Here is a 20,187-nt window from a genome sequence, read left to right on the forward strand (position 1 = left end):
CATCTTCCCCAGGAGCAGAGCAGTCCCTCTGTCCCCGCTGGCGGGGAAGCCACCTCCTGGCCTGGCTGGGAGCTGAAGTGCCCAGCCTTCCGAGTTTCCTTTGCTACCTACTGGAGCAGGTGCCAGGCCCAAATGGATCCATTTTTCCAGTCTGTCCTCCTAGCTGGGCCCCCAGTGGGCCGTCCTGGGTCCGGGCAGTTGGTGCAATGAAGTGTCAGGCCCTTCCTCCTTGAAGTGAGATCCAGGATATGGTCCTCAGAAGAGGCACAGGCTCCTTCCTAGAGAAACAGGAAGGCTGCAGGGAATCAGTCCTTCTCTCCGACAGGGCCTGAGATTCCTGCGGGGATTGTGCTCACAGTCACTTCCTTCAGCCCACCAAAGAGTTTAGAGCCAGTAAGGGGTCTGTCTCCTTCCTGGTGAGCTGTTCAGGAATCAAGAGTTCAAGGAGGATGGGACCAGCCCCGAAACCGAACATCTCCCAATCTAGAGAGACAATGACAATTTGTGACCTGCAGAATACAAGCATTGTCCTGGGGGCAAGAATCCCCTTCTAAAGCTCTATGATCAATGACTTAGATATTCTCAACCCCCGCCCCGGGTGCACAATCTCTCAGCCCCCTGGGGATGAGAAGGAGCTCATTTGCACAGAACGTGCACCTGTTCATTGATCCTCACCTGCCTCCTTCCCTCACAGCATGTCAACTTCTGGCTAGTGTCCAGGGTGTCCCAGGAGAGAGCCAGAGCCATTAGGAGCAGCACAGCCCTGCTCAGATTCACCATCACCCTCCCTGAGTTTGACATAAGTGATCTCTGACCCCAGGTGTAGGCAGACTGGCTCCAATGGGCTGTAGGCTCTGCTGTGCATGGGTTGTGGGTTAGGAGTGTTGCCCTTCGGGAGGTGAGTCAGAGCAGGGAATGCGCTAGGCTTCAGTCAAGTTTTTTTTTAAAGGAGAAGCTACTTGACAGGGAGGGATTCAGACAGCAGGATACTGGAGGTGGGGGAACGGAAATAGCTTCGTACTGAGCAGTCTCGCTCTTCTCTGCAGGTGTTATGGCCAAGGCTGCTGGAGTATGTGGTGCCAGCTCAGTACACCGGTACTTTGAAGCCTCTTTGCAGATGCCTGAGGGAACTGGCTGAGAAAAAGCAGCGGGAAGGAGAAGCAGCTGCTTGCCTCGACTACCGTGGACGAGGTTTATAAGAGAAACTCTTTCATTTCTTCTCTCCAGGCACTATGAAATGAACAGGTTCAGTCTGCTCCAGTTCTCTCATCTGCAATCAGGAGGCTAAAATGAATGAGGGATGGTCTTGTGATTACAACACGGCCATGGGAGGGAGCTAGGAAATGTGGGTTCTGTTCCCAGCTCGCCATGAAAATTCTGATGTGACCTTGGGGAAATCACTTGATCTTTCTCTCTCAGCTTCCCCACTTGTGAAATGAAGGAGTAATTAATGCCAACCTCACAGAGGTGCTGTGAGGCAAAATTCATTCATGTTTGTGAAGCATTTTGAGATGCTCAGAATGAAAGCACTATGGAAAGGAGGTGTATGTAATCAAAGGGTGTCATGTAAAGCCTTTACTGGATGCCTGTGCCACACTGCTCCTCATCATCATTGTACAGTGACTGGATGGATAATATCTAAAGCATTATGGTTGTCTACTGAAATTGATGCTTTGAAGGTCTGTGAATTGGGGCTGGTCACCAGAAAGGTGATAAAGAAGTTTCTTTCAGGCAGGAGATGCCTGAATGGCTGTATGTAGACTGAGTAATTATTCACAGTGGATGCTAATCAATAGAGCAAAATTCTAATCAAGTGATTGCAAAGTCTCCAGAGGAGATTCAATACACGAAAAACAAACAAACAATAGGGGGTACCGTGTTTAGAAGTGAAGAGAATGGATGCTTGGAACTGAATCTGGAGGTCCAGAGGTATCCTGCACCAGGTATCCTTCTCCTATTGGGTGAACTGCTAGCTGGCTTGTCTTATGAATGGAGGATCACATGTAGTCTGGGTGTTTCATGCTGGGAGAGAGAGATTTGGGGGAGCCATCCTTTGTGAGACAGGGGAATGTTTGGTTATTTAAGTTGAAGCTCTAGAAGTGTGTTAGGATTTTATTTTTATGTAACCATTTTATTTACATTAATTTTTCTTGCTGCTTCTCAAATCTCTGATCTTTGTGAATTAAACTCTACTTGTTTTCACTATCAACGTATCTAAGTGTGTGAAATGGAGCGGTGATGCTGAAGTGAAACTGGTAAGGTGGTGTGTAGCAAACCTCTGAATTCTGTGAGTGTCCAGTGGAACAGGGGCTGGACATTCTGGGGATGCACAGAGGGCTGGGCGGTTGGAGGGTACCGATTGCTTATCTGTAGAAGGACAGTGGAGCCTGGATGGGGTGAGAAGGGTGTGCTTGTGTTTCCTGTGACTGGCAGAGTCAGGAGCTGACACTTGGCAGGCACAGAGAAGGCTTCCTCATGGTAAGGGCAGGTGGTGGTGAGGTCCCTCACAACCCTGGGTACCCTAGGGAGGTGTCATAAAGGGTCCATAGCACTTCAGAGAATGCCTGGTCCTTTGTAGTCCAGGGCCCTTTGTTCAAAGTTGACTAGACCCATCTTCTATCCACTCTAAAATCACTTCTCAATGGTCAGATGTCTTGGCTCCATCTCATTCTCTAACTCACTGTCCATCTGGGTTTGGGGACTGAGAGGAATCCTCAGGCAAAGGTTCAAGAAGAACAGGCAGAGGAAGTCTGGGTTGTCGATATTTATAGTTCTCAAGAGGGAAATCTTCCCATGACACCTGAATATTGGAAAGTTTAGAACAGAGAACAAAGAAGCAAAACAAACAAACAAAAACCCAAACAAACCTCACAACAACCCCAAAAGTCTCGCAATTAGCCATCTGCTTTAACACTGGTTTTACACTCAGTTCCTAAGCACATCTCTGGAGATGATAGACGATCATGCCTGTGTTAGTTCTGTTAGTTTTTGTTTATTTCAGGACCCTATTTTCAGAAAACTGCAGGGAGCCAACAGAAGTCTCCCAAGATTCCCTCAGTGTAGCCCATCTATCAGAGCTTATATAAAAAATGATTACAGAAACCACCACTGAAACAACGGATCTCTTATTAACTAGGGGGAATTGGAATGGGATGAACCAAGGGAATGGGGGGGAAACGATTAATACTGAACAGATTCAACCACACACTCTTTCACACAGGAATTACGATGGGATGAGTGATAACTGGTCTCTGTAGACCCTGTCCAGAAGCTGCTGTTGAGACCAAGAACACCGACCTCCCGGACCATGATCACCACTGGAACCGCTGCCACAGCGGAGGGTAGGGATGGACGACGATGCATCAGGTGAGAGGCCTAACTAGCTTCCCACCCTGCCCCCCTTTGCGACGTCCTGTCTGCGAGTGTGAGCCCTAATCACTCGAGGTAAAACCCCGTGAAGGTAGGTATGCTTCCCTTAAAATTACAGACATACCCCAACAATAAACCAGACCTTTTCCCTTTAGAGGTGAGCCCTTGTCTAGGCGGATAACGGGGTCTGACTGCTTCCCAAGGTCTGAAGCAAGCAGCAACCTCCTCTCAGCCTCTCTCCCCATCCCCCATTGCCTAGCAACGGGCCACTAGATTTCCCGCCTCTTCGTTCCTGAAGGGAACGAGAAGGCTGTCCAACATGGCGGATGACTTGTCCTTTTACAAACACAAAATGGCGGACCATCATAAACACCATTACCAAGTATCCGCTCATAATTTGAATAGGTGGAACTCACACCTGGAGCAGCCAGAGAAGCCTTGAGTTGAGCCGGCAGATGGCCAGCTATGCCAGCCCCTCCAAAGAGATGGTTTGTTCTCTGGTAAGGCTTAGTTTCTAGTTACTTTCCCTTGAAATTCTGGCTGGAGGGCTGCATAAGGCTTCTCTCAAGGCTTCATTACTTTATATTCTATTCTGCATGTAAAATTTGTTTGTACTTATTCGCTGCTCTTTTGCCCCCCGCCCTTCCAATATTTGCTTGGACAAGCTGCTTGTCTGTACTGCATTGTTGGTTCTCTGGCTGGGCTAGATGATAGGATGTTTCTGCAACATGGTGCTTGGACTTGGCTCAGTTGTTCCTTCCTGAGTGTTGCTGAGCTGCGTCTGTACTGAGAGGCACGTTGTGTTACTGATATCTCAGTGCTGGTCTCTTTCTTTCAGAGCTTCCTGTATAAGGCGCTAGGAACGTCCTTAGCAGCTTGTGAGGACCTGGTCCGTGTGAAATCACAAATTCATACACTTCTGAATTCATACAGACAACAGATTATATGGAAGCCCCTGAGAGACAGGTGAGGACTCTGTCCCTCCCACTCTTTACCAAGTAATTCCTGAATGCTCCCTGTGGGGCTCTGCTCTGAGTTGGCCTGGGACAGATGCCATTTTGTTTCCTATCCTCTTCATTGCTATTTCACTCAGCCCCCGCTCCCCATGTGTCTCAGGCCTGATTTTCACTTTACGCCACTTCAGGTGAAAGGAGTGCACTCGTGGGATCTATCAGACACCTGGTTCGATCCTAACCCGTATTTTTCTTGGGTGACAGGGAGTCATTTCCATCCTCACAGTCTGTGCTGAGAGCCACTTGGACCTCACCTTGAATGCACTTCAGGAGTTGGGGGCTGCAGTGAGTAAGGTTAAGATTTCTGGGTTCATCGGCCGCCTGAAGGTAAAGGAGCCAGGGGGTTCTCTCAAACTTCCTCTTCCTCTAAAGCAGGGGCAGCAGCCCCATGGTAGTGTCGGCTCTGCTCAGCTAGCATTGTCCCCCAATGTACACGTTCTACGTGATGCCTGCAGTTAAGCAGAGAGGAGCACAATCTGGAGCTTAGGGGTTCCCAAATGATTATCGTCTGTCTCATGGCTTGAGCGCCCGTCCCATGCACAATGTGTGGGAGCTACATCAGTTGCTTGCATGGAAAAGCTTTGAAGGTATTTGTAGCTGTTTTTTATTCCAGGTTAGTACCCGGAAATGAGGAGGTCTTGCAAGCGGCATGTGGCTAACCAACCCGCTTTAGGTAAACCACCAGTGGTCTACGGATGACAATTAGGGAACCTCTGATTTAGAGCAGTGGTTCTCAACCTTTCCAGGTTAGTGTCCCCCTTTCAGCAGTCTGATTTGTCTTGTGTACCCCAAATTTCACCTCACTTAAAAACTACTTGCTTACAAAATCAGGCATAAAATTGTCATAGCACATTATTCCTGAAAAAAGGCTGCTTATTTTCCCATTTTTACCCTAGAATTAGAAAATAAATCAACTGGAATCGAAATATTGCACCTGCATTTCAGTGGGCAGTATATAGAGTAGTCTAAAGAAGCCATTGTATGAAATTTGAGTTAGTAAATTTGCAATTGCTTTCTTTGCAGTTTGCTGTAAAACTAGGCAAATATCTAGATGAGTTGATATACCCCCTGGAAGACCTCTGCAGACCCTCAGGGGTACACAAGTACCCCTGGTTGAACACCACTGATCTAGAGGATAGAGCAGGAGACTAGGCCTCCTGGCTTCGATTGCTGGCTGTGACATTTACTCTTGGTGCAGCCTTAGGCAAAACATTTAGCACCTGATCTTGTACCCACCAGTGTCAGTGACTAAGCTCCTGTGTACTTCACTGCTGTCGGTTCAGCCTTTTCGGCTCTCTGTGTCAGAGCTACCCAGTGGGAATGATGGAGATACTAATCTCCCTACCTCACACAGTTATTATATTGCTTAAATACTTTTTTGCAAGTGGTTTGAGATCTTTGGCTGAAAAGAATTTTGCAAGTGCGAGCTGATATTGCTGCTGTGAGCAATTTCTTGGTCAGCAGCGGATCAGAATTCCAAGGCCAAATGAATCTGAAGTGACATTGTCCCTAGTGACGTTTCCGATTGTCTAGGATTACCACCATGGGACAAGAGGCAAGACTCGCAGCACCCTGATGCTGACATACAGCAATGTGGCTGTCCATGCTCCAAAAGAGCAGCTTCTATCCTGAGTAGAGGCAGACATCACAGGGAACGTCCTTCACCATTACAGAACCAGTTATCAGGTAAGAGCTTTTGCGTGACAACTGTGAGGGGCATTACCCTGAAGTTATAGCATTGCCTCTGAGTTTACAGAGAGAGGGCTTGTATTTTCTAAAACTCTCCTTTGAGCAATAATTTGTCACATAACTGAAATTTAAAACTGTAATGGATGGAGCATGAGCTGTCACTTGTTGTTTCATTTTTGTTGCTCTTCTTTGTATTTTCTCTAGTTTTTCTATATTCTTCTGAAATTCTGTCGACCCACAGCTACACAGTAATTCAGATGCAGCCACACTCAGGCTATTCAGAATAACACTCTAACTCCCCTAATATGTATGTGTATCTAGCTCTATCTTTTGCTACCCAAGAGAGAATGGTGCTAACTTGTATTTAGTTTATTTGCTGTCACTCTGTTTCTTGGACTCACTACTTCCCTTACCTCTTCTCTGTTGTCTTGTTTGTCTGTGTGCTCATTATTTCTGTTCCCTAGGTGTCTGAATGCTGGTACTGACTCTCCTCTCCGTGCAAAATCGCCATGTCACTTTGCCATTCAATTCTGCCCTGTCTAAGTGAGTCTCTCATTTAGCCATTGTCAAAAAAGTTGAACCAAACGGATATCTTCCAGGAGTTCACAAATGCAAATATTCCGTAGGATGGCCCCTGATCTTGACCTCTGCAAAACACCCCCTCTGGATACATTTCCTGCCTTTTGGAAGATTTAACAATCATGATTTCTTTCTGCTCCATATTCGCCAGCCAGGCCATTTTGAGGATGTGTGTTATGTGGGACTATAGACATTGCTAATAGCTGTATTGCATTTTGTTTTTCAGGTGCTGGGCATCACTGTTACAAACAAGGTAAATTCTAAATAATCTGCCCACAGATCTTTGCCTTTTCTATACCCAAGTTGCTTGTTTAAATTGCTCAGAGCTTGATTTCCTTGCTACATCAAGCAGGAGTCCTGGCTGCTCTGGTGTAAGTGGCCCTGGATTTCTTACATGAACCTGGGTTTTCTCTTCTTCTGAGGTGGGTGCAGAGCTGGGGTCCTCTGCCTTCTGGGACACCTCTCTCCTCTCCTGAGGGTATGTCTACACTACGGAATAAGGTCGCATTTATAGAAGTCGGTTTTTTAGAAATCGGTTTTATATATTCGAGTGTGTGTGTCCCCACAGAAAATGCTCTAAGTGCATTAAGTGCATTAACTCGGCGGAGTGCTTCCACAGTACCGAGGCTAGAGTCAACTTCCAGAGTGTTGCACTGTGGGTAGCTATCCCACAGTTCCCGCAGTCTCCGCTACCCATTGGAATTCTGGGTTGAGATCCCAATGCCTGATGGGGCTTAAACAGTGTCGCGGGTGGTTCTGGGTACATATCGTCAGGCCCCCGTTCCCTCCCTCCCTCCGTGAAAGCAAGGGCAGACAATCGTTTTGCGCCTTTTTTCCTGAGTTACCTGTGCAGACGCCATACCACGGCAAGCATGGAGCCCGCTCACCCTATGTCTCCTGGGTGCTGGCAGACGCGGTACGGCTTTGCTACACAGTAGCAGCAACCCCTTCCCTTGTGGCAGCAGACGGTGCAATAGCACTGGTAACCCTCATTGTCATGTCCAAGGTGCTCCTGGCCACGTTGGCCGGGAGCGCCTGGACAGACATGGGCGCAGGGACTAAATTTGGAGTGACTTGACCAGGTCATTCTCTTTAGTCCTGCAGTCAGTCCTATTGAACCGTCTTATGGTGAGCAGGCAGGCGATACGGATTGCTAGCAGTCGTACTGTACCATCTTCTGCCAGGCAGGCAAGAGATGAGGATTGCTAGCAGTCGTATTCTACCATCTTCTGCCAGGCAGGCAAGAGATGAGGATGGCTAGCAGTTTTACTGTACCATCTTCTGCCGAGCAGCCATGAGATGTGGATGGCATGCAGTCCTTCTGCACCATCTGCTGCCAGCCAAAGATGTAAAAGATAGATGGAGTGGATCAAAACAAGAAATAGACCAGATTTGTTTTGTACTCATTTGCTTTCCCCCCTCCCCTGTCTAGGGGACTCATTCCTCTAGGTCACACTGCAGTCACTCACAGAGAAGGTGCAGCGAGGGAAATCTAGCCATGTATCAATCAGAGGCCAGGCTAACCTCCTTGTTCCAATAAGAACGATAACTTAGGTGCACCATTTCTTATTGGAACCCTCCGTGAAGTCCTGCCTGAAATACTCCTTGATGAAAAGACACCCCCTTTGTTGATTTTAGCTCCCTGAAGCCAGCCCTGTAAGTCGTGTCGTCAGTCGCCCCTGCCTCCGTCAGAGCAATGGCAGACAATCGTTCCGCGCCTTTTTTCTGTGCGGACGCCATACCAAGGCAAGCATGGAGGCCGCTCAGCTCACTTTGGCAATTAGGAGCACATTAAACACCACACGCATTATCCAGCAGTATATGCAGCACTGGAACCTGGCAAAGCGATACCGGGCGAGGAGGCGACGTCAGCGCGGTCACGTGAGTGATCAGGATATGGACACAGATTTCTCTGAAAGCATGGGCCTTGCCAATGCATGCATCATGGTGCTAATGGGGCAGGTTCATGCTGTGGAACGCCGATTCTGGGCTCGGGAAACAAGCACAGACTGGTGGGACCGCATAGTGTTGCAGGTCTGGGACGATTCCCAGTGGCTGCGAAACTTTCGCATGCGTAAGGGCACTTTCATGGAACTTTGTGACTTGCTTTCCCCTGCCCTGAAGCGCATGAATACCAAGATGAGAGCAGCCCTCACAGTTGAGAAGCGAGTGGCGATAGCCCTGTGGAAGCTTGCAACGCCAGACAGCTACCGGTCAGTTGGGAATCAATTTGGAGTGGGCAAATCTACTGTGGGGGCTGCTGGGATGCAAGTAGCCAACACAATCAAAGATCTGCTGATATCAAGGGTAGTGACCCTGGGAAATGTGCAGGTCATAGTGGATGGCTTTGCTGCAATGGGATTCCCTAACTGTGGTGGGGCCATAGACGGAACCCATATCCCTATCTTGGCACCGGAGCACCAAGCCGGCGAGTACATAAACCGCAAGGGGTACTTTTCAATAGTGCTGCAAGCTCTGGTGGATCACAAGGGACGTTTCACCAACATCAACGTGGGATGGCCGGGAAAGGTACATGACGCTTGCATCTTCAGGAACTCTGGTCTGTTTCAAAAGCTGCAGGAAGGAACTTTATTCCCAGACCAGAAAATAACTGTTGGGGATGTTGAAATGCCTATAGTTATCCTTGGGGACCCAGCCTACCCCTTAACGCCATGGCTCATGAAGCCGTACCCAGGCAGCCTGGACAGTAGTCAGGAGCTGTTCAACTACAGGCTGAGCAAGTGCAGAATGGTGGTAGAATGTGCATTTGGACATTTAAAAGCGTGCTGGTGCGGTTTACTGACTCGGTTAGACCTCAGCGAAACCAATATTCCCACTGTTATTACTGCTTGCTGTGCGCTCCGCAATATCTGTGAGAGTAAAGGGGAGACGTTTATGGCGGGGTGGGAGATTGAGGCAAATCGCCTGGCTGCTGGTTATGCACAGCCAGACACCAGGGCGGTTAGAAGAGCACAGGAGGGCGCGGTGCGCATCAGAGAAGCTTTGAAAACCAGTTTCATGACTGGACAGGCTACGGTGTGAAAGTTCTGTTTGTTTCTCCTTGATGAAACCCCCCGCCCCTTGGTTCACTCTACTTCCCTGTAAGCTAACCACCCGCCCCTCCTCCCTTCAATCACCGCTTGCAGAGGCAATAAAGTCATTGTTGCTTCACATTCATGCATTCTTTATTCATTCATCACACAAATAGGGGGATGACTACCAAGGTAGCCCAGGAGGGGTGATGGAGGAGGGAAGGAAAATGCCACACAGCACTTTAAGCACAGCACTTTAAAAGTTTACAACTTTAAAATTTATTGAATGACAGCCTTCTTTTTTTTTGGGCAATCCTCTGTGGTGGAGTGGCTGGTTGGCCGGAGGCCCCCCCACTGCGTTCTTGGGTGTCTGGGTGAGGGGGCTATGGAACTTGGGGAGGAGGGCAGTTGGTTACACAGGGGCTGTAGTGGCAGTCTGTGCTCCAGCTGCCTTTGCTGCAGCTCAACCATACACTGGAGCATACTGGTTTGGTCCTCCAGCAGCCTCAGCATTGAATCCTGCCTCCTCTCATCACGCTGCCGCCACATTTGAGCTTCAGCCCTCTCTTCAACCCGCCACTTACTCTCTTCAGCCCGCCACCTCTCCTCCTGGTCATTTTGTGCTTTCCTGCACTCTGACATTATTTGCCTCCACGCATTCGTCTGTGCTCTGTCAGTGTGGGAGGACAGCATGAGCTCGGAGAACATTTCATAGCGAGTGCGTTTTTTTTTTCTTTCTAAGCTTCACTAGCCTCTGGGAAGGAGAAGATCCTGTGATCATTGAAACACATGCAGCTGGTGGAGAAAAAAAAAAAGGGACAGCGGTATTTAAAAAGACACATTTTATAAAACAGTGGCTACACTCTTTCAGGGTAATCCTTGCTGTTAACATTACATACATAGCACATGTGCTTTCGTTACAAGGTCACATTTTGCCTCCCCACACCGCGTGGCTACCTCCTCAACCTTCCCCCCTCCCTGTGGCTAACAGCGGGGAACATTTCTGTTTAGCCACAGGCAAACAGCCCAGCAGGAATGGGCTCCTCTGAGTGTTCCCTGAAGAAAAACACTCTATTTCAACCAGGTGACCATGAATTATATCTCACTCTCCTGAGGATAACACAGAGAGATAAAGAACGGATGTTGTTTGAATGCCAGCAAACATAAACTGCAATGCTTTGTTCTACAATGATTCCCGAGTTCGTGTTACTGGCCTGGAGTGGTAAAGTGTCCTACCATGAAGGACGCAATAAGGCTGCCCTCCCCAGAAACCTTTTGCAAAGGCTTTAGGAGTACATCTAGGAGAACCGCGAATGCCAGGGCAAAGTAATCCTTTCACATGCTTGCTTTTAAACCATGTATAGTATTTTAAAAGGTACACTCACCAGAGGTCCCTTCTCCACCTGCTGGGTCCAGGAGGCAGCCTTGGGTGAGTTCGGGGGGTACTGGCTCCAGGTCCAGGGTGAGAAACAGTTCCTGGCTGTCGGGAAAACCGGTTTTTCCGCTTGCTTGCTGTGAGCTATCTACAACCTCATCATCATCATCATCTTCTTCGTCCCCAAAACTTGCTTCCGTATTGCCTCCATCTCCATTGAAGGAGTCAAACAACACGGCTGGGGTAGTGGTGGCTGAACCCCCTAAAATGGCATGCAGCTCATCATAGAAGCGGCATGTTCGGGGCTCTGACCCGGAGCGGCCGTTCACCTCTCTGGTTTTCTGGTAGGCTTGCCTCAGCTCCTTCAGTTTCACACGGCATTGCTTCGGGTCCCTGTTATGGCCTCTGTCCTTCATGCCCTGGGAGATTTTGACAAAGGTTTTGGCATTTTGAAAACTGGAACGGAGTTCTGATAGCATGGATTCCTCTCCCCAAACAGCGATCAGATCCCGTACCTCCCGTTCGGTCCATGCTGGAGCTCTTTTGCGATTCTGGGACTCCATCATGGTCACCTGTGCTGATGAGCTCTGCATGGTCACCTGCAGCTTGCCATGCTGGCCAAACAGGAAATGAGATTCAAAAGTTCGCGTTTCTTTTCCTGTCTACCTGGCCAGTGCATCTGAGTTGAGAGTGCTGTCCAGAGCGGTCACAATGGAGCACTCTGGGATAGCTCCCAGAGGCCAATACCATCGAATTGTGTCCACAGTACCCCAAATTCGAGCCGGCAAGGTCGATTTAAGCGCTAATCCACTTGTCAGGGGTGGAGTAAGGAAATCAATTTTAAGAGCCCTTTAAGTCGAAATAAAGGGCTTCATTGTGTGGACGGGTGCAGGTTTACATCGATTTAACGCTGCTAAATTCGACCTAAAGTCTAAGTGTAGACCAGGGCTGAGGCTAGATTTAATTCCTGATCTTTATCTTCTGGACTCTGGTTCTTCTCTCCGTTTCTCATCCACATCCTCTTGTTTCTCCTTCTGGATTATGTAGGACATGTACCTAAAATTAACCTTCATCCAGAATGTCATGGAGATTAGCTGTGCCATTTTGGAGACCAGAGAATCCCAGAAGTTCGAATTCTCTTACAAACTGGAGCTCCTTGGCTACATGCTGGTGAGTGATGAGGAGCTTTGAGGACTGAAGTACAAAGGAGTTTGTTGTAATGTCATCAGACTGGGTTTCCAGGTAGATGTTGTTTTATCCATTGGCTGTGACTGTACCACTGCAGTCTCATAAGCTACCTGCACGGCACCCAGAATGCTGCTGGGTCCACTCTGAGCTTGGCGGGGATGCCGACCTATTGTGGGCTGTAAGTGGCAGGAATGGCTTGTGTCTGGGGAGTTATCTTTCTGTATAGCCTGCAGATGGCCCTATGGTCCATTTCTGAGGGAGAGAGCCTGCCGAGCACAGTGTCTGTTTATTACAGACCTGGCATATGGCCCTGTTTCAGGGTGTGAGTGGAAGGCCTCTCTGCCTTTCAAGTCCAGTTTGCTACAAGGCAATTCTTGCCATTGGACATCTGAGGTAGGCTATTTTCTGCCATATTTCCTGGCACTGTGACATCATCCTCTTTGCTAATTCATGAGTGTCAGGTTGGGAGCAGTCTGATGCCTGCCGGGTTTGGCTCACATGCTGCTCACCAGCAGAACTTTAGTTCTTGAGGGTTTGAATGTGTCCATTTGGAGGTTTGTGCTTGAAAGACACAAACTTGGAGGTTGTGGGGCATGCAGTCCAATGCAGGAGAGTTCAGATGGGGAGGGAGTTGTCTGGCTAGCTGGCAGGGGGAAGGAAGCTTGTGGGTTTCTCTAAAAAGGGGACTTGAAGCTTTAGCTTTACTTCTCAATGAGCCAATACTTAATAGAGGTGCAAAGAGGTGCTCAGCTGCAAAGTGAAGTGTTGTTTGCATGTGTGGTATTAGATTGGGACAATCTCCAGTCATTGGACCCATTTCTTTTACTTGGAAGTGGTACTGAGTCTAATGCATGACTTTTCTCTCTCTCTTTCTTCTGCCAGCAAACTCAAACCATCTTTGATCTTGGAAGAAAACTGTGAGCTCCTTGATCAGTGTTTGAAAAGTTTGTTTCCCCTCCCTCCCTTGGAGAAGATGATGAAAGAGGAAGGCGAGACAGTAAAGGATGCTCTGCCTATACAGGTACGTGACAACAATTCTCCGCAGGCACCATCCACTGTATTTCTGCCCAGCAGGCACTGGGTGATGGCAGTCACACATGGCCTCCCTGGCAAGGTTATGGTTAGCTTTCCCCAGCCCCAACACACATTATCTGTGCTGAGCCTCACTCCTTCTCTTCTGGTTTCAGTCGCTGTACGTAGAGTCCTTGAAAGCCCTTGGCAAGCTAATGAAGACTTTGCTGGAGGAAGAACCAACCACACACTGGTTCCAGGAAATGTTTCAAGTGAGTAGACCATTGAACCGTGGTGGAGATTGTTTCTTGTGTTACAGCAGGGAAGAATCAGAGATTTAGGGGGTCAAGCTTCAGTTGTGGAGGGATTTTCCACAATGGAGTGAATTTTAGGGAGAAAGCACCAAATTCTTCCTGGGATAAGCGGGCATATGCCCCATTGAAATCCACGAAGCTATGCCATTTTATGCCAGAGCTGGATTGGGACCAAATTCTTACAATGTAGTTGACACTACTTGGACTGGCAAGAAAATCACCACTGCAGTAGACAAATCCAAGAGAACCAATTGAAACTGATCACTTCTTCGAAGAGAAATTTATTCATACTGAGTCACGCCCTGTGTATGGAAACTCATTCAGAGGAGACTTCCTGTTCCTCAGACATGAACAGAATATCTTGAAGAGCTGAGGGGTGGGGAGTTTGATGCACCTTCAGTACAAAAATGAAGTCATAAAAGGAGCTGGGCTGGGGGGACTTCTCTGCTCTTCTTCAAATTAATAAAAAGAAATGCTCCTCTCTGTCATTTGGCCACTCCACGTGGGAGAAGTTGCCCAGGAAACAGAACACAGCAGCAGACATCGAACAGCATGCAATGTGGTAGACCACTCCCATCAGACAGTCTACAGGAGACATCACCTACACAGGCCTAGATTCAACTCTCATGTAACTCCTTTGGCTTCAATCACCAGAGGTGAATCTGGTCCCTGGGACTTGAATATCTAAGGTGCTCTTCCATTAAACATGTAATTCCTTTGCTCCATGGAGGTCAGATGCTTTGGAGAGGGATTTTAGTGACAATTAAACCTGTTTAAGAGGAACGTTTGGGAGGGATTTTCTGGTACTAACTCTGTCCAATCCCGTGCTCTACCAACAGCTACTAGAGGCATCCTTCAGTTCAGCGAAGGAGTGGGAGAGAGAAAGGGCCTTGCAGGCCACCATCCAGCTGCTGACTGCCTATCAAGAGACAGTTCATAGCACAGTGACTGTAGCTTTCCTCTTCCTTGAGCTGACTTCCCTGCTTATATCCGATCTGACACTCAATGCAAATGCACGAAAAATACTTCCAGGGCAACAGCTGGGATCTCAAGGTGACTAAGATCCCTCTGCTTCCATAAGAGAGGTTTACACAACAATGCTGTGACCACACTCCAGGCAGACTGCAAGAAGTAGAGGGCAGACAATCCCCCAAACTGATGGCTTGTTCTAGAATTAGATTCACCAAGTCAACAGCAGAGGAGCTTGCACCCTAGTTAACAAGATGCCAAAAACGGTCCCTTTTTGGCATTCCAGATCTTGGCTCCCATGTAAACAGCCCAGTCTAATATGGTGAATCAGGTATTCAGTAACCCCGCACTATATGTGAGGTTCACCGATCATAAAGGACCAGATGCTTATGCCCAGGTCAATGTGAATCTCAGGTCTTTCCTAAATATCATGCTGTCAGCCAATCCTTAATAACTAAACCTAAGACTTATTGTTAAAAGAGAATTACAAATGGTTAAAAGATCAATATCCATACAAGTGACTTTCAGTGTTCATAGTTCAGGATCACAACAGTGATGGAATAAACTACTGGCTTGTACAAGTCTCTCTGGAATCATCCCAACAGATCAGAATCCAAAGGCAGCTTAGATGTAAAGTCTCTTAGATTTTTCCATGCATTTTCCCAGGTTCTTCCAAATGATGATTTGGAAGCTCTCTGTCCTATGGCTTACACTTTCCCTGTTCAAAGTTTAAGGAGACTAGAGATGACAGGATCAGGCCCAAGCCTTCTCTTTTCTAGCTATTCTAGCAGGCTGACAAGCCTACCTCACAGAAATTGTCACAGCAGGATCTTCCCCCGAGAGCGAATAGGCAATGCAGATCGCCTGTTGTACATTGCTTTGAAGCTAATCTTCTATTTCCTGTGCATAAACACTAAATTAGTTATACTCATTCACATAAGGTGATTAGTCGTTCTTCCATTGTAACACAGATAGTTAAGATGAAGACAATGTAGAAATTACTAGTTTCCTGCAGTATCTTACTACTTTGATGTTAAGGTTAACTGAACACCCTGCACACACAATTAAGACATGAAAGGGAATTAGCATCTATAAGCTAATTTGGTTACATTGTGAAACTTCTAACCGCATATAGATCAACACCACAAATACACGTAGCATCTATTGTTCGTTTTTGAATGACTTGATGGCTAGTCTAATACATCTCTTTGAAATTCACATGCAAATGAACTGTCTTGATACAGTAGAAGTGCCTCTTAAGTTCTTATGGGTCATACACAGATTGCCTGGTCTGCCAGTGTCACAAATGCATTCTTGGTTCTTATGTTCCCATGGTGCGAAAGGTGAATTTCTATTTAATCGGCTAAGAACATAAAACATAAGAATGGCTAACCTGCCTCTCACAAAAGAATGGTTCATCTAGCCCAGTATCCTGTCTTCTGACAGTGGTGGGTGCCAGATGCTTCAGAGGGAATGAACAGAACAAGGCAATTGTGGAGTGAACCATCCCCTGTTGGACAGTCCCAGCCCCAGCTTCTGGCAGACCCGAGGTTTAGAGATGCCCAGATCATGGGGTTGCATCCCAGACCATGTTAGCTAATAGCCATTGGTAGACCTATCCTCCGTGAACTCATCTAATTCTTTTTTGAACCCAGTGATACTTTTGGCCTTCACAACATCTCCCTGGCAATGAATCCCACAGGTTGACTGCATTGTGTGAAGAAATGCTTCCTTTTGTTTGTTTTTTAAACCTGCTGCCTATGAATTTCATTGGGTGACCCCTTATTTAGCCCTTCACCAAACACAAGAACAACACTTCCTTATTGACTTTCTCTACACCAGTCATGATTTTATAGCCCTCTGTTATATTCACTTTCAGTTGTCTCTTTTCCAAGCTGAAACGTCCCTCTTTTCAATGTCTCCTCATATGAGAAGTTGTCCCAGATACCTAATAATTTGTTCCTCTTCTCTGTATTTCTTCCAATTCTAACACATCTTTTTTGAGATGAGATGACCAAAACTGCACACAGTATTCAAGGTGTGGGGGTACTGTAGATTTATGTAGGTTTTTTTTTGTTTTTTTTTTTGACTGCATGTTGAGCAGATGCTTTCAGAGAACTGTACACAATGACTCTGAGGACTTTTTCCTGAGTGATAACAGCTAATTTAGACCCCATCTGTTTGTATGTACAATTGGGATTGTTTTCTGATGTGCATTACCCAGTACAGTACAGGAATTGGAGGCACAATGTTACCAGATGTGCCCATTACTTTGGGGTAGGTTCATTGATTAGGGTTACTCTTCTGGGGGCGGGCACGTTCTGTACTTCTATTAATGTGCTGCTTATGTCACTTGTGTGTTCACGTGGCACTCTACTTCTCCCTTCTGCAAGTGCCCTCCCAATGGAGCTACCCTGCAGGACCTCGGTTCCCCAGGGCCGGGTTCCTTCAGCCCTGGAACTAGATGAACATGCGTGTGCACACGCACGCTAGCAGAGCAAGTCTGAGTGGACCAGGTCAATCAGCCCTCTCCAGCTGATCCCCCTCATATGTCCCTGTACTCAACGGGCTGGGTTAAGGAGCACTTTCAAGCTAGTACTCTTATGCGCCCCTGGTCTCAAGAGGCTGGGTTGAGCAGCAATTTCAGCTGCTCCCCTCTTATGTGCCCCAAGGTTAGCATGTCCTATAACAGTTTCACGTTACACCTGTACTGGTAGTAACACACTTGATGAGCAAACCCCACAGTATTTTTGGGCACTACAGGGATCTTTAGCTTAGGTAAAAGAAGCATTGCTGCAGAATAAATAAGGGAAGCTAAAAACACAAAAGAGTATAAAATTCAGAGAGGGAGGGCAAACAGCTGAACCATAAATGTTATTTATTGAATAATAGTGAAAACTACAGAAGGGGGGCTAAACAAACAACAGTTACATTGTAAAGGTTAATACCTGGGGTAGAAAAGAAAACAGAGCGGGAGGGATCTCACCCACTCCACGACCCTTGAACTGGTCGGGGTTCCCAGGTGATGGTGGTAGCTCAGGGTCCTGAGTGCTGGAGACAGGCAGAGCCCCCAGCACAATCAGTCAGGAGATGGAATCCCAGTGGAACTGATGCAGAGCTTGGGTCTATACATCAGAACCCTTACTTGGGCATAGGTAGGGGGTTTTGTAGAGAAAATACAAGAGTTCCAGGGAGAATACTAGATTTGTTTATGGGTAAACTGATGACTCAAGGGTTTTCTTTAGGCTAGACAATAGGAGCTGATCGCTCTTGGCTATGGGTGGTGTTTTCTTCCAGGGAGCTCACACAGCAACTAGGCTGCTTCAGTATTTGGGGATATTAATTCAAGATTTATTACTACAATTGGTCTGATAATTGCTGAGCTGGGTGTGTGCAGGAGTAGGTTCATTAGCATCTGGAGCAGGGATTCCTATGATGCAGTGCATCCCTGCTTTTCTGGTCCCAGAGTTCAGTGCGGTTCTCTGTTCCTCCTTTTTTATGCCAATCCCTGTCCCATCTTTCATGCAGATGAGGCTAGGGGAGTTGTCTCTGTTCTTCATTCTGTATGCAAATGGAGATGTCTTAATCTTGTTACCCTTGTCAGGAGGGGTCTAGGTGTGTCTCCCAATGCCCTTCATTGTTCTCTGAAAGCCTTTTCCCTGATCGGTTTTGGTTCCAACAGACTGGGGCGGGGTGTGTCCTTCATGAGTCAGACAGGCTAGATACTGCGCCCTGATTTCCCAAAAACACAGAGATGAGTGGTATCAAGTCCCCCCCCCCACCGTTGATGGGGTGCTTGAGCTGAGCGAGTATCCCGATCACATCCTTACTCCGTGATACTGGGTCTGATCTTCCATGCATTGCAGCTGCCGCATCAGTCATGGTATCCAACAAACCAGCAGAATCAGACCAATTGTTAGTATAATTTGGAAACCAATGATCACCTCAATGGGGTGAAGCATGATATTTAAAAGACCTGTTGCACTGGGGCTCCGCCTAACCAAAGTCTCCCACCGAGAGTGATGGCCTGTGTTTTTACCTTAATGGCAATGAGACCCATTCCCAGTGAAATGGGGGAAACCTCCTTGTAGAGCTCAGGAGAGGCATTTAAATGTTGTACGGTCCATATAGGCACAGTAAAATTTATATCTCAAGTAACAATGGTGGTTACATAATCAAAACAGCGATTAACATAAGGCACCATGGGTGTCCATTAATCAATACAATATTACATCTTGTCCGTCCACACACACACACACACACATATGATTTACTAACATAGACAATAACAGACCCCTCTTCCTTCATAACATTAAAGGAACAGTGAGACTTATTCCCAGATTACTCATTCATCCCAATCCTTATGGCTATTTCCAAGCAAGGGAGCAGATGCAGGTGCAATGTGAGAGATATTCATGCCCTCTAAGTGGGTTTGAACCTCCTTCAGAGAAGTCTGAGGTTGAAGAACCAAATGTTCTTGTTGATCCAATTTCAATACATGGGGTCCTGAAACTGGGGCTCTTAAATGTCAGAGGGGAGCAAGGTGTGTGATCAGAGGGTTGAAATTTAAAACTGTTTTTTGTTGTTGGCCTAATTCCCCTCTGTACAAACTGGTCTCATGAAATCCCTCCGAAATGGCCATATGCCTGTAGAATTTAAACCAAATTGCTGGCATGAGCTTGTGACAATGTGTGTCCTTTAATGAAACTACCCGGTCTGGGGGACCTTGCTGAATCAAGTAATGTCCAGCTAAAGTCCAGTTCAGTGGTTCCCAGTTTACAAGGAATCGTGTGATATTCTTGCCTGCTGGCGTGATCAGAGACAGCTGCAGTTCCTCTCTGGGTAATGGAGGCGTCTGAGTTCCAATAACAATGATGACACATAAGGGCATGGTTGTTCCGCAAACAGCAGAGGAAACCAGGGCTACCCTGCACCTTTCACCAGCCCGGAGGCTGTCACTGGGGGTGTTTGTCCCGTTCGAACTGGTAGTGATGCTGCAGGGCCAGGGGGTTGCTCCCATTCCCATAGAATCCATGCATGTGGCACAGCAATTTTGCTTCCTGGGCTTCAGCTGGCAAGCCCCTCCAGAGGCTCAGAGGGAGCCTGGACAGCATCAGACTCCAGACACTTATGAAGAGCAGGGTGCTGGTGCTCCAGTGGGATGTCATGGCTCCTGTAGGGGACTTGTGAGGGGGCAGAGAAGAGAGAAAAACTTCCCACACTCCCCGCCTATATTTTGGGAGACTCTGGGATCAATATTACAGGGTGAACATGAAGCGGTGATCTATGTGAGGGTGGCCATAATAAGTCAAGGACTTTTCTGGCCTTTTCCTACCCTAACATCGGGGTACGCACTGACCAGCCCACTCGATGCATATTTTCCAACGGCTCAAAGCTGTTCCTTCTTGCTGGCCAAGAAGGGTGGCCGACAGGATGGAGAAGACAGTCTTTAGGGTCAGATGGTTTATCCTTCCGTTCTTTGAGCTGTGAAGAATGAAACCATTTCCGCCTGGGTTTTCCTTTTTTTTTTTCATTCAGGAATTCTATCTGACAAACACTGGGGCTGGCCTGATTCACAATAGAGCAGCGGCCCTCCCAGGGATGTGTAAAGAGCTGCTTAGCAGTGACAGAGGCAGTGTTGGTTTTTG

Source organism: Lepidochelys kempii, chromosome 20 (assembly GCF_965140265.1).
Source record: "Lepidochelys kempii isolate rLepKem1 chromosome 20, rLepKem1.hap2, whole genome shotgun sequence".
NCBI classification, from domain to species: domain Eukaryota; kingdom Metazoa; phylum Chordata; order Testudines; family Cheloniidae; genus Lepidochelys; species Lepidochelys kempii.